Source organism: Dermochelys coriacea, chromosome 10, assembly GCF_009764565.3.
Source record: "Dermochelys coriacea isolate rDerCor1 chromosome 10, rDerCor1.pri.v4, whole genome shotgun sequence".
NCBI lineage: Eukaryota > Metazoa > Chordata > Testudines > Dermochelyidae > Dermochelys > Dermochelys coriacea.
Window position 1 is genome coordinate 1156810 of NC_050077.1, and position 14522 is coordinate 1171331.

A 14522-nucleotide genomic window follows, 5' to 3' on the forward strand; every position below is an offset into this window, starting at 1 on the left:
ACCGCAATTTTCAGAAGTGAGCATGTTATGAATGCTCATTTAATTGCTTCACCTCATGGTCACACCCCCCCCACTGAATCTCTGAACTAAGAGGCCAAGCCGACTAAGCCTTAACATTAAGACTAAAATGATGAGATGCACATGGTACCTAGGCAGCGTTTCCTTCTTCGGTGCTACCTGAATATTCCTTACCCTGAAAATCGGTTAAAACACTTGAATTGTGGCCCAGCATAGCGCTCATGGGCTCTGCGCTGCTTTAAGAACCAGGAACTGAACACCTGCAATTGTTAAAGATCCTGTCACACGTTTCACGTTTCATGCCCTGCAGAAATCCCAGTTAATCAGTCACATCCCCTGAGGGACCCATGGCTCCATTGAATCTGGGATGCTGCCAGTGCCCTGGCCCCCCAAGGTCCCCCCCCAAACACACACAGACAGATCCTGACTTTCTGGGGAACAGGAGCAAGGCTGTTTCCTAGTGTGTCTTAGTTTACAAGACATTGGAACTAGGAGCACGGGAATTACCATCGGACCGGAGATCCATCTAGCCTGGTGTCCAGTCTCTTGATTGTGGCTGGTCCCAACTGCCTTTTCGGGAAAGTGCAAGACACCCCTCAGCCAGCAGTAATGGGACAGCCCACCCACATGGGATGTTTCCTTAGGAGCCCAACATCCCACAGCTCCAGCTGCCATTTGGCCTCCCCTCACCCACAGGCAGGACACCCACTGGACAAGATCATGCACTCATCCCCACCCCATTGAGGTGGGTCCCGGCCTGCACCAGGAGGGCAGCAGAGGATGGCTGTGAGGAAGGCAATAGCTGTCTGTAGTATTTTTTGATGAATTTTGTGGGAACCTCCATTGTTTGATTCTGAGTGGGTGACTGCTAAGGGTTAACTCAGTTCTACGGGGCCCTGTAGGGCTGTAGAAAGGCGGAGTATAGGAGCAGTCTCCGATTCTTGGCATGCAATGCAGGTATCAGCTCCTTTGCAGGTTTGCCCCCACCATGCTCCGATCAGCAAGTGGAACAGTGACTCCAAAGGTAGCGGGGGATCCCAAGTGGGAATTTTCAAACACAGGAACTTGGGGATCAGACTGAGAGGCAACAGTTGCAGGGGGCAGCCTGTCTCTCCCATCCTCAAAGCTTGGGGATGGGGTACGGGGGTGTGCTGTCACTGAGTCCCCAGGCGATGCTCTGGAGCTGCTCCCTACGAAGCCAGGCAGGACTCCGGGGAAGTCTCCTCTCTGGGAGCAGCCTGTCTGCAGGACCCACAGCTCACCCGGCTCCCCCCTTCCTGGGTCTGACCTCGGAGCATCCAGCATCCTCTGCCCCTCCGTGCGCTTCCCACAGTGAGTCCGCCCAGGCGGGGTCCTGGAGAAGCCAGAGGGTCCTGCCCCCCAACTCCACAGTCAGATGGGACTCTCAGCCAGCCAGTAAAACAGAAGTTTATTAGACGACAAGAACATGGTCTAAAGCAGAGCTTGTAGGTGCAGAGAACAGGACCCCTCAGCTGGGTCCATTTTGGGGGGCAGTGAGCCAGACAACCCCGTCTGCACTTCACTCCAGGTCCCCAGCCAGCCCCAAACTGACTCCCCCTCCAGCCCCTCCTCCTCTGGGCTTTGTCCCTTTCCGGGGCCAGGAGGGCACCTGGTTCCTTTGTTCTCCAACCCTTTAGCTCTCACCTTGCAGGGGGGAAGGGCCCAGGCCATCAGGTGCCAGGAAACAGGGTGTCGGCCATTCTCTGTGTCCAGACCCCTGCACACACCTGCCCTCTAGGGCTCTGCAATGATCATACACCCTTATCCCACCCCCTAGATACGTAAGAACTGCATAGGGGAAACTGAGGCACCCCCATAACATTCAGAGAAAACATTAAGAACAGTCCCACTTCGTCACAGGTGCCTGGGTTAAGAACCTTCTTAAACTGTCAAGGAGGGGCCAAGTTAAGTGAGACACTGCATTTTGGCCTTTTCTTATTTTTAACCCTTTTCTCTCCGTTTGCACTGTTCCTATGGATCAGTAAATCATGCACTGCTTGGAACACGCAGTGTTCGATCACTGCAGTGACCAGCTGGTCCCAGCTCCTGGGAACGATTTCATAGGATGGGACAAATCCACTCAGACCTGCCAGAAGTAAATACAGTTGGTAAAAAGGGGACACTGTAGCCCGGTGATTCCCTCTAACGGTGGGGTGAGCCATGGGGTGCCACTCTGAGAGGAGTGCAGGTGTAGGCCTGTCACCTGCTCATGGAGAGACTGCGAGAGAGATCATGGGTGCAGTCCCTCTCTCAGCCGTAACCGGGTCGACGTCTAGCTGCAGTGGGGAGGAGGTTTGTCTATTGTGAGCAACCTAGCCAATCTGTTCCTGCATTCTCTCCACCTGTATTCCCCTACAAACCCCAGCTACATATGGTTTCCTTATGACCTGCCATATCTCAGTGCACAGTGTTCCTGATAGCCTGACACTAGAGGTGTCATTTCAGTAGTGAGTGAAGTGATCCATTGTGTGTATCAGTGACCGGTGTCTGGGAGGCCCATACCCAGTGCATTGGGAAGGGAACAGGAAAGGTGCTCCATAAATATCAGACATTATTTCACCAGTTGCAGACTGGTTATATGACTCAGTGTGACTGAGAGACTGACTTCTCCTCCGGGACCCTCTGGGCCCCTCCCCTCCCCCACCAATGACAGTAATTAATAACTGGAGACACAGTACATGTATGGGTTAACTTTGTTTAAATCAGCCGCTCAGTAATGACACCTCCATATTTGCCTTTGTAAGCTGTTTTAACCACAAATGAACCACAGATATCAACACCAAAATAAACTGATTAAGAGTGTTACCCATCAAATATAATGAATGGGAACAATATAAAAGTTAATGTCCCTAATATTTCCTTTTGAGTTGCTACCTTCTGCATTAATTGAAGCAAGAAATGTTCCACGTAGTTAAAACATCTACTTAGTACTCTGCTCATAAACACACCTGCAGATCGAGTTCACTGGTTCACTGGGTTTAAATTAGTTGATATCAATGTTATTGATGGCACGGTGGCATCAGGAGAGTACACTGAAGCTTTAATGAGGCAGCGAAAGCATTGGCTCCTTGCTTACTCCCACTGTTCATAGGTCAGTGATTCATTAGGCCACAAAGAGGATGCTATCTCTGCCTTTTTGTCTGAAGCCTGAAGGCAAACACATTGGTTCTGTGGCGAACAGCACAGGTGCTAATCTGCAACAGGTCCGAAAGAGGACACAGGATCTAGGCAGGCAAGGAATCCAGGAGGAGCAGGCAGGAATCCAGAAACCTGCCAGGCTCCTCCTTCAGCAGGGATCCTGCCCTTCCCTTATGATGCAGCAGTGTCTGGCGATACCATAATCACTGCCGGGCCTGGGCAGGGAATGGTTTTCCTGTCCTTCAATACTTTTGAAGAGTAAAAAAAAAAGAAAAAATCCCACCCCGAATTGGGCTGAAAAGCCAAAGTCTTGAAAATTTTGACAAACCAAAAATCCCTCCCACCCCAAATTGGATTGGGTCTTGTGATTTGTTTTTGAAATGTTTTGTTTTAATGTTGATGTTTTACGTTCTCTTTTACATTTTTAATCTGTAAATTACCTTACATTTGGAAACAAAAATACTTTCAAACCAAAAAATGGAAAATTTTTGTTTAAAATGTCTTAAAATGGGAAATTGCAATTTGGAATTTTTTCCAGTTCTATTTGATACGGGAAATTCATCAACAGCAACCCTTTCCCACTAACAGGTTCTGTTCCAACTTATCAACATTTTCCAGTGAAAAAACATTTGGAAAAGTTCCCGCACAGCTGTAATCACTGCCATGGGTTCAGTATTACAGTGGTAAGCATCTGACTGTGGCAGCCCAGCCTGTCCAGATGTCTCAAACCCCATGTATATGTGGAGAATGGGGTGCAAAGTGCATGCATGTTACTGAGAAGAATGTGCTGTTTACGTTCCTAATGACAAGAACGAATTCTTTGCTTTGGCCAGGTGTCTTTTCCACAGACAAGGTTAATAGAATGTGAAAGGAAGCAGCTGCCACTGTATGTAGCACGTGGGAAGGCCAGTCTAGGAACAGCAAGAGTCATCAGCTAGGAGCAATGCAAAACTGGTTAGTTCGAGCTGTTTGGGGACACAGATTAAAAATAAATCTCCCCGCGTTTAATATTCTGCCAGTCAGCTCCTGTTTGTAGGTGGAATCTATTAAAAACTATCCTTTGGATAAATTACTGAAGTATTTTTGACATTTAGCAGTCTGCTTCAAGCAAAAAAAAGTACAATAAATGCATAGGTGAGCTAATTGACTCCAACACACTCAACATACGGGCTTTCACAAATAAGTAATTTAGTGCCAATTTACTGATGATTCAGGCAGACCTATTGAAGGCCCTTTCTGATTATGAGTTGTATAGGCACCGGTTTTTCATGTTAATGAAATCTAATTATGAAGTTCCAATCACAATCTGGTAGTAGGACCAAACCAGCTGCAACTCGAATCTCTAGGCCAGCAAGTAATAAAGAGAAATTGAAATGCTGTTATGGCCTCTTACTGAAGTATATACTTTGAACTACTTAGTTTGCTGTGAGATGGAGAGGGAACTGCTTGGCAATGTCTTCTTCTCAGTAAAAATTAATGCTTTAACAAGAAGCCAAATAGCTACAGCTAATGCACTTTTGAATGAGATCTAAATTTTATTCATAAGCATCAGTGTCAGGACTAAAATAACATTTTTATGGACACTATGAGCATAAACAGCTCTGCTGATTCACAACCAGGAAGTGCACTTCTGAATGAATTGGCGCATTCAGATTAAACGAAAGGATCATTTTAAACACACGCCTCAAACAAAAGTGAAAACCAGAGACAATGTTCTTGTGGAGAGGCTGCCTTCAAGAAACCACTTGTGCAGGAGATAGGAGACTAGCCAGTGGGGAGAGAGCGTAAAGGAGAATGTGTCTGGGGAGAAGGGCATAAATCGCTCAGAGGACATCTGGGTGAGTCTCTGCCTTTGCTTTGTGAAATGGCTGTGAGGTGTGGGGGGGAAGTTACCATCTTAGGAGTAGGCTAGGTGTGAAAAAGCAGCTCAGATGGGAATGGCCTGGAATCCCAGGTGGCATGTATTATTCTAATAAAACATTGCTGGTGAGCTCACAGCATGGGGGCGGGGGTTGCTAACTCTGAAATGCTTTAAAGGAGCAAGCGCCCTGGCTAGATATTTTCTAATGGAGTTCTATGGCTGTTTTCTGGGTACCTCCATGCTGGATGTTGAGAAATTGGAAAGAACTGAGAAACAACAACATTCACTAGGGAACTGTAGGCATCAAATCACTGTAAGAGGAACGATGCAGAGTTAGACATATATATGAACCCACGAAGTCTGACACTCCATGGGGATTTGCACAGCATGAATAGCAAATCTTAACAGTCCATCTTAAAATATATGGGATGGCAGCAACCAACTTAAATCTGTGTCTCTGTAGAAAGATAGTAATAAAAGACTAATGAGCCTTATCTCTATGTAGAGTCGATTGAAGATCTCAGAGTGAAGAGCGGCAGCAAGAATGGCCGCTCCATCATGTTGCAGCAATTAGGAAAAGACCAAAGAAAGCCAATCATTTTATGCAGAAAGAAAGAAAACCGCTGTTCAAAGACTCTGAGTGAAATTCTGGCCCATGGAGGTCCATGGCCAAGCTCCCACTGACTTCAGTGGAGCCAGGATTCCACCCTCAGCGTCCTAGCTGCAGAGCGATCTGATAGGCAAAGCCAAACAGAATGGTTAGACTCTGCATTTTCAAAGTACCCTGGGTCCTGGTAAGGAGCTCCCTGGAGGGAGAAGCAAGTTCCCAGAATGTGGAGGGAACTTTTACCAATTTGCATTATTTTAGGGTTCTTAAGTTTATTCAGAGTGTGAGATAAATGTATTAAAGCCAAGAAATGCACACCGCTGGCTCCTTGTGTTCAGTCAGGAGCTGCAGCAATCCCTGGGTGGTTTGCATGGGGAGGTCTCTGCACCTGCAATCCCAAACTGGCATCAGCTCTTTTAGCTGCCATCCTGGGATGCTAGCTTCGGTTTTGTTTTTTAGCACTCTGAAGCCTTCTTTTTCATTATTCCTTTCATTCTCCTTCCCACGCTACATCTTGAGCTACATTATGATCCCCAGCTCTATTATCTTGGCCAGGTTGAGTCTCTGGTTTTATTTCTTTCCCATATTTCTCACTAGGTCCCTTTCCTTTGTCCTATCCCTGTCTGCACTGGTGTTTACATCTCCTCTCTGTTTAATGCCATCTATGAATCTAATTAGCCTGCGCTTTCTCCCCTCTTCCAGATCCTTAACCAAGACTGTAGCTAAGCCTGAACCAAACACTTACCCCTGCAGGACTCTGCTAGAGACACACCTCACCCTAATTATCAAGACAGTCCTATTTATCATCTCCCTTGGGCCACAGTTGTTCAGGTCAGATTTCATGAGTAAATGCTTTACTCACCCCCTGACATATTTCAGCTACCCTGCACTCCCCTCTTCCGCTTGTTGTGTCATTTGATCAAAAAGGGACTGATGTCATGATTGGTTCTTTATAACCCCCAGCTGTGTTTTATTGCTGCCATTCACCATTCCCTGCTCCACGACTGCCGATAACATCCCTTGGCAGGCCTTTAGCGTAGCCTCAACAGCCCTAGAGCAGCCATTCTCAAATTGTGGGTTGGGAGGTTGCAACCCCCTTTGAATGGGTCGCCAAGGCTGGCTTAGACTTGCTGGGTCCCAGGGCTGAAACTAGAGCCCCACTGCCCAGGGCCAAAACTGAAGCCTGAGGGCTTCTGCCCTGGGTGGCAGGACTCAGGTTGCAGGCCTCCGGCCTGGAGCAGTGGGGCTCGGGCTTTGACCCCCCCACCCAGGGCAGTGGGGCTTGGGCAGGCTTCGGTCCCGGCTCCTGGGGCCGTGAAGTAATTTTTGTTGTCAGAAGGGGGTCACGGTGCCATGAAGTTTGAGTACCCCTGATCTAGAGAAATCTGCTCCATCTGAGAATGGGGGCTGGCTCCCGGATTGTGTTCTTAGCTAAAGCAAAGTGGTCAGCCTGGCACCTCGCCTTGGCCCTTGACTCTTGGAAACTTTGGTCGTACTCTGCCTCAGAGACGGAATTATCTCCTTTTGAGGACTCGCACTGCAGGCACATTTTCAGCTTGGAAATCCCCAGCTTGGGTTACCTGTAATTCTCTAGGTGCCACTTTAATGTGTGTGGCTCTGAGAAGTGTCCTGTGATACACAGCAGGAAGGATGCTGCAGAAGCTAATTTGTGATATGGATTTTGACAGCGCATAGATAGCCACTGCTATGCCAACAGAGCAGCCTCAAATGTTTTGAAGATGCAAGTTAAAAATAGTCATAAAATTAGAAAATGTGGAGTGCCTTGCAGCTTCCTGTGAAACCTGGCTGCAAATAAAATACTAACAACTAGCAGCTAAAATGATTTCAATAAATACATCTCAGACAGAGCACTTGCTCTAGAAAAAAAGCCAGATGGATTTTGGAAAACACTCGGGAGTAGGGGGAACATGTACCACTGTGTTCTGAGAGACAGGAAGATCACAAAAAGAAAAGGAGTACTTGTGGCACCTTAGAGACTAACAAATTTATTAGAGCATAAGCTTTCGTGAGCTACAGCTCACTTCATCGGATGCATCGGATGCTGTAGCTCACGAAAGCTTATGCTCTAATAAATTTGTTAGTCTCTAAGGTGCCACAAGTACTCCTTTTCTTTTTGCGAATACAGACTAACACGGCTGCTACTCTAAAAGGAAGATCACAGTGTCCTAGGCTGCTAGTGATTGTGTGCTTTAAGCCCTGACATAAGAAACTGCCAACACAACCAGTTACCCAAGACTTCGGGAGGAGAGCGCTTGCCCCAAACGAAAAGAGACCTGGAAGGTGGTCCGGCCATTCCCATTTGGAGAGTGGCAGCTGAGACGGTTTGACAGTGTACAGGCAACGGAACAACAGTGACAGTGGAGGAAATCATGGGTAGAAAGACTTGGGGCTCACTCACAGAGTCAGTGCCCCTGGTGCCCCAAATCGGACATGCCAGGAAACTAGTTTTCATGCTAACTTATGCCAGTTCTAATGCCCATCTTTCCAGAGATAAAACTTTCGCTGGCTTCCATTAATGGTCTAATCCAGCTCAGTGGAAAGACTCCAATTGACTTAAATGGGAGTTGGATCAAGTCCCAGATGTACTGCTGAATGTATTCGCTGTCTCTGTACACTCTGTACACATGCTGGGCCTTTGAATGGCGACACCAGGCAAAAAACTCCAGAAGAGCTTGGCTGGAAACCAGGCATTTGAAAAACCGCATCAGGTATTCAGGGACACTCCCAACTTGGGATTGCATCGAGCCCTGTCCAGAGCAGACTGTAGCTGAAGAAGGGGAAAGGTGAGGACACAGCTGAGCCTTTCTCTTTTACTCATGCAAATGTTTTAAACAATGTCACTGCCACAAAGAGGGGCTATGGGAGAGATGCCGTGGTGCTACTGCATGCTCTGCCTTTCGGCTAATGCAGTTATATGTCAGGGACTCCTCCTAAACTGGGCTAACTCCTTCACTCCTTTTAGCCTGAATAAGCCCTGGGAACCCTCCCTCCCACAGCCAGTCCGAGGGAGCCTGCACTAATAACAAAGGCTTCCAGGCGCTTTAACAAACAAGAACACCCAGCATGGCCTCACAGCTATGGAAAACCACCCCAAATAACCAAATAGCTGGTGCAAATCCCCCCTGCTGCCGGCATGCCACCTGCTGTTAGCCACGCATGTGCCAAGTGCCAGGCCCGGGCACTACATGCAACTGCACACTCCCGGGGCCACAGGGCCGAGCCAGTGGCAGGCCTGCCACTTCTGTCTGAGGGAATGTTTGGAATATTTTTAAATGTTAAAGTTTCAAATTAAAATAGTGAGCTCCCATTGCATCGCCCTCCCCCTCCAATCGGGGTGGGGGGACATAGCCACCAAACCCCCCAGCCTGCCCCCTGAAAGGGCCATCATCCCAGTGAAAGCCCACTGCTCTTGTTTGTCACCCTCCGTAAAGACCAACCTTTAATGACTGCATTAATTACGTAGGGCAGACCACTCTGTGCTTTGGCTTGTCCCTCCATGACCAGAATGATATTTACAACCATCACCCCTGCTCCTTTTCCCCCCAACCACCAGGCAAACTTGCCTCTGTCCAGAATGGCTCATGGCTCTGTGAAGTCCCCAGGCATCTCACTTGGTCAGTCTTGTGTGGCAGGCGCTCAGCACTGCGGTGATGGGCTGAAGGACAAGCCTTGAGCTAGACATAGCAGCTGGGTGCCTATTGTCACTAGTACCGAGGTATTAACATTCACTCGTCGCCTTCCATGTGTTTTCTTTCAACGTAACTCTCTGCCTCCCAGGCCTGGTCTTGTAACAGTCTCCGCCAGCTGATTGCAGTAGTAACCCTGAATTCACCACAGGCAACTCACCTGAGCAGGCCTTCTCCCGGACTAACTCAGCCCAACGTGTCTCCATCTCTCCCCAGGTGGGAACCCCCTGTTCCACTTAGCATTGCACGCCCACTGCTGAACTTGGTAGCTGTCATAAATATAAAGGGAAGGGTAACCACCTTTCTGTATACAGGGCTATAAAATCCCTCCTGGCCAGAGGCAAAACCCTTTCACCTGTAAAGGGTTAAGAAGCTAAAATAACCTCGCTGGCACCTGACCAAAATGACCAATGAGGAGACAAGATACTTTTAAATCGGGGGGGGAGGGGTGGGAACAAAGGGTCTGTCGGTCTGTGTGATGCTTTTGCCTGGAACAGAACAGGAATGGAATCTTCGAACTCGTTAGTAAGTAATCTAGCTAGAAATGTGTTAGGTTTCCTTTTGTTTAAATGGCTGGTAAATAAGTTGTGCTGAATGGGATGTATATTCCTGTTTTTGTGTCTTTTTGTAACTTAAGGTTTTGCCGAGAGGGATTCTCTGTGTTTTGAATCTGGTTACCCTGTAAGGTATTTACCATCCTGATTTTACAGAGGTGATTCTTTTACTTTTTCTTTAATTAAAATTCTTCTTTTAAGATCCTGATTGCTTTTTCCTTGTTCTTAAGATCCAAGGGTTTGGGTCTGTGTTCACCTATGCAAATTGGTGAGCATTTTTATCAAGCCTTCCCCAGGAAAGGGGGTATAGGGCTTGGGGGGATCTTTTGGGGGGAAGACGTCTCCAGGTGGGCTCTTTTCCTGTTCTTTGTTTAACACGCCTGGTGGTGGCAGCATAGGGTTCAAGGACAAGGCAAAGTTTGTACCTTGAGAAAGTTTTTAACCTAAGCTGGTAAGAATAAGCTTAGGGGGTCTTTCATGCAGGTCCCCACATCTGTACCCTAGAGTTCAGAGTGGGGAAGGAACTTTGACAGTAGCATTCTCCAAAGAGGACTGCCGGCTGGACACTTGACTCCCAGGCTGTCAGAAACATGAGCATTGGATTATTAATACTTTCCTGAGAGGGTTCGCAACTCATCAGCCAGAGCTGCGAACGCAGGGAACCAGCCGGCATTTCTTAAGGAACAAAACAGGTCCCCTATGTACACTGACAAGATGCCTCTGGATAGCCTCTGACATGTCAGTGTGGTACGCATCCCCCTTAGGGCAACCAGACAGCAAGAACAAAAAATTGGGACAGAGAGTAGGGGGTAATAGAACCCTATATAAGAAAAAGCCCCAAATATTGGGACTGTCCCTATAAAATCAGGACATCTAGTCACCCTATGCCCCAGGGGGTTCCACCAGCACCTGGCCATCTAAAACTAGAGACGCCTTCCCACAAAGCATGTGCTGGCTAAGGCCAGCCGCCCTCTTTCCTCTGGATCCCACTGACTCACTGCGTGTAGGGGCGGCGCAGCTTGTGGGCGAAGGATGGAACCTCTGCCCGCTGCTCAGGTTCTCTGCGGATTGGTGAGCCAAGTCTGCCCAAGCGAGAGGCAGAGAAAGCCAGAGCGCTCTGCAGACTAACTGCGCTCTGCGGCTAGTCAGCGTCAGCCCGCCCGAGCCGCTGGCCAGCCCGACCCTTGCACTCATCGAGGTTTTGTTGGAATCCCAGGGTCAGTCACACTCAAGCCACTGACTGGTTTGTTAAATCGGGCTAATAAACTTTAACAGGCTCTGGGCAGTTGGTTTATTTTCTAAGGCCAATTAAAGAAGAAAGCAGGCAGATCCCAGGGCTCTGTGAGCTCTGAGCCCTCCTGTTCCACAGAAGCTGTTGCTAGTGGATGTGGAGCGAATCAGAGTGAATATTTGAATTTCAAATGTGAAGTGACTCTAATCTATCTCCAAATGCAGAGGGCACCAGGCGCAGGAGAAGCTGAGACACTCGGTGCTGCCTGGAGCCCGGCAATCGCCAGAATTTTCTTACAAACTCAATTAACTTTGAGGAGCTCCAAGCCGGTGCCTCCTTGAACAGGTCTGGCTGGGAGCAGAGGCTACAGGACAGTTACTGGCGGTGAATTTCCTGTCATTGGGGTAATATATCTGTGGCCAGAAATGAAAGATCAGTATTTATATAACGCACACACTAGCCTGTAAAGGGTCTTAATTGTAAATTAATCATCATTAACTGACAGTAATTTAACATGCTTAAAGCTAGAGTCACAATTTTTCCCTGCAGCAAAAATAAATAAATAAATGCATACAAAATACCAGCATCTTGCGAGCACTTCCCAGGCTCCTGCTGTAGGGAGAGAGAGGCATGAGCCACGGCTCAAATGCAGATGGCAAGGAAGCCTCCCATTGCCTCTTCTGAGCATGGATCCCATCTCTGGAGTGCGGGAGCGGCTCCTGAGGAGGATTGCCATGGTTCAGCCTCTCCACTCCACCAGCCTGAGCCCGGTTTAATGTGCACTGATCCCTCTGCTGCCATTCATTGCCTCGGAGGACAACCTCTCTAAGCTAGAGGTCTCATATCGTGGATTTTGGTTGGAATCATGAGCAAGCGCAATGCACCTGCCTAATGGTTCACCCCTGATCTGCAGCAGGGTTCCCACCCAGACAGCTTCGTGTTTTAATGACAGTGCTCTTGCATGCAGTCCTGCCCTCTCTCAAAAGAACGTAGGAGTCTTTTGGCCTTGCTGCTGCTGCAGTGACATGGGCGCCCTACTACTGCCTTTTAAATCAGCGCTTCACACATTCCTAGGGCTTGTTCAGAAACTTTCTCTAGTATCTCAGACTTATAGCAAGCCCTGATCCTGAAAGACGGCTCAGCACAGGGTCTATGAGCAGGGGGCTGGTGCTTGATTGCACATGCCGGAGCAGGCTTTGCAGAAAACATAAAGACACAGACCTTGAAGAGCTTCTGCTTTTAGACAAATGCAGATGGTGACAAGAAAGAGGAAGGGCAGTGATGGGAGGGAAGGATTGTGGCAGATGAAATAACATGCAGAACATACGCAAGGAACGCTGCTGGCCTGGGTCCTGCCTTGCCTCGCTTTATAGCTTCAGCTAACGCCATGGCAGGTCTGGTCTGAAAGGTCCGGCTTGTCTCTGTTTGGTCAGGCAGGTGCCAGCCCTTTGGCTTTCCCCTCTCTAGCATGAAGTTATTTACCAGACACCTGCCAGCAGGTGCTTGACACTGCATCTTCCCGCCGGGATGGTGCTGCCAGGCTGAGGAACAAGCCATTGTTCATGTGCGGGGGGTCCCCTACAGGGAATCTCCGGGCGAAGGAAAAGAACGCTATGACTAAAAGTGACAGTTCTTTAGAATTTGGGTCAGTTTTAGATTTTAAAATAACGGCAGCGGCCTTTTCTGAGCCAGCTGCAGAGGCAGCATCCAGCTGAAGGGCACTGGGCTAGGAGTCAGGAGACCTGGACTCTGCGCCCAGCTCTGGCACTGACCTGCTCAGTGACCTCCGGCAGGTCATGTCCCCTCTCGGAGACTCTGTTCCCTCCCCCGCTTTGTCTGGCTTGTCTTTTAGCCTGGGGGGGCTCTTGGGGCAGGGGCTGTCTCTCACTGGGGGGGTGCAGTGCGCAGTGCGCTGGGTCCCCAGCCTTGGCTGAATCCCCTAGGTGCTGCTGTAATACAAATACAAACCATTAACAGTGTGAAGGCCGCCCTGTGCCCCTTGATAGGGACAGTACATGTTCCCCCATGCTACCCTGCCACCAGGACCCACTTGGCCCCAGAGAGATGGGCTCTCAGGATGAAGGACACCCCGCTGCACCTCCTTCAGGCCCTGGCCTCTGTCTGCCAGCTGGGACAGTTGTCACAACGGGGCTACTTGTCCACTGGAACCTGCACCAAGTTTCCCAGTTTATTGGTAGAGACCACTGAACGGCTGGTTGATAACAGTGACTACAAACCGCAAAGGAGTTTTCTACCAGGTGAACAGCGAATTTTAAACAAATGTTAGCAAATATTCATGGCAAGTGGATTTCACTGGATTTCCCAGGACACACTGGGATAAGAGTTGATATGCATCCAACCAGGGAACAAGAATACCATGTGGCCAATGTGTCCAGTCAATACTCCAATATCAAAGGCTCACCGAGAATTGCTGACAAACGAGCCACTGGCCAAGATCTTGTCAAAGGAAATGTTTAGCACGTGATTTCAAATAATAAACATAAAAGAAAATCACCTTCTTCTTTTCAGACAGTTCTCTACCGGAAAAAGAGGCAACCTTTGCCGAAGGAAGTCTTTATGACGTATCATTCCCCAGCTCTAAGGGTGGCTTTTGCTCCCTACCAGCCTGGATTCCATTCTTGATCCTCAGATGCAGCCAGTCTCCTTGGTTAGATGATTCCATCCTGCTCTTTTTCATGGAACATTTACAGCTTTGCTTAGTTAGCCCACGAAGTGCCAAAACCCACACCCTCGAAGGCCCAGAAGATGGGCCAGGGTCTGAAGTGATTTACAGCTCTGTTAAGAAATTGAACCTTTACAGCATGGGAGTAAATTCTGAACTCCTTGCGTAATGAGCAGCCAGTGTGTCAGGGACAGTGGCCTGGGGTCTTGTTTGTTGTAAGCTGAGGAGAGTTCAGTATGTCTGTGGTAATTCAGGATTCCTGCTTCAATCTGTTCAATAGGGCCTTGCAATATCATTCTGAGAGAACTGCCTTTGTGTACAGATGCAGCCTTTCCATATCTCCTTCTTTAAAGAAGCATCTGTTTTCCGGGGCCAAGGCAAGGTTCAGACGCTGGAATGCATGTTTTGACCATGGTAAGCTGAGAAGGGCGGCACTACACCACAGGGGACTAAGGGGACACATTCACCCACAATAGAAAACAGCCGGAACACGAATGGCTTTCCCCCATCTGTACAGATAACAGAACAACAGCCCGGTGCTTCTCCTTACGTATGCAGAGCGGGGGGCTCGCCCTCCTCAGAATAGCTAGAAGGCCTGGTGGTGTCATGGGAAACCTCCTAGGAGCTGAGGGCTGCCACCTGTGCAGCATCGAGCTGGGAATCTGGCAGTAGCCACATTTATGTAACAGCCACAAGAATGAC

The 14522-nt window shown here is 48.6% G+C and overlaps 1 protein-coding gene across 1 annotated transcript in view; it reads right to left on the reverse strand.

The window, feature by feature from the left end:
- The window catches only part of HS3ST4 (heparan sulfate-glucosamine 3-sulfotransferase 4), a 131405-nt gene that overhangs the window by 42245 nt on the left and 74638 nt on the right, over positions 1-14522 (reverse strand). The gene's annotated exons all lie outside the window — the stretch shown is intronic.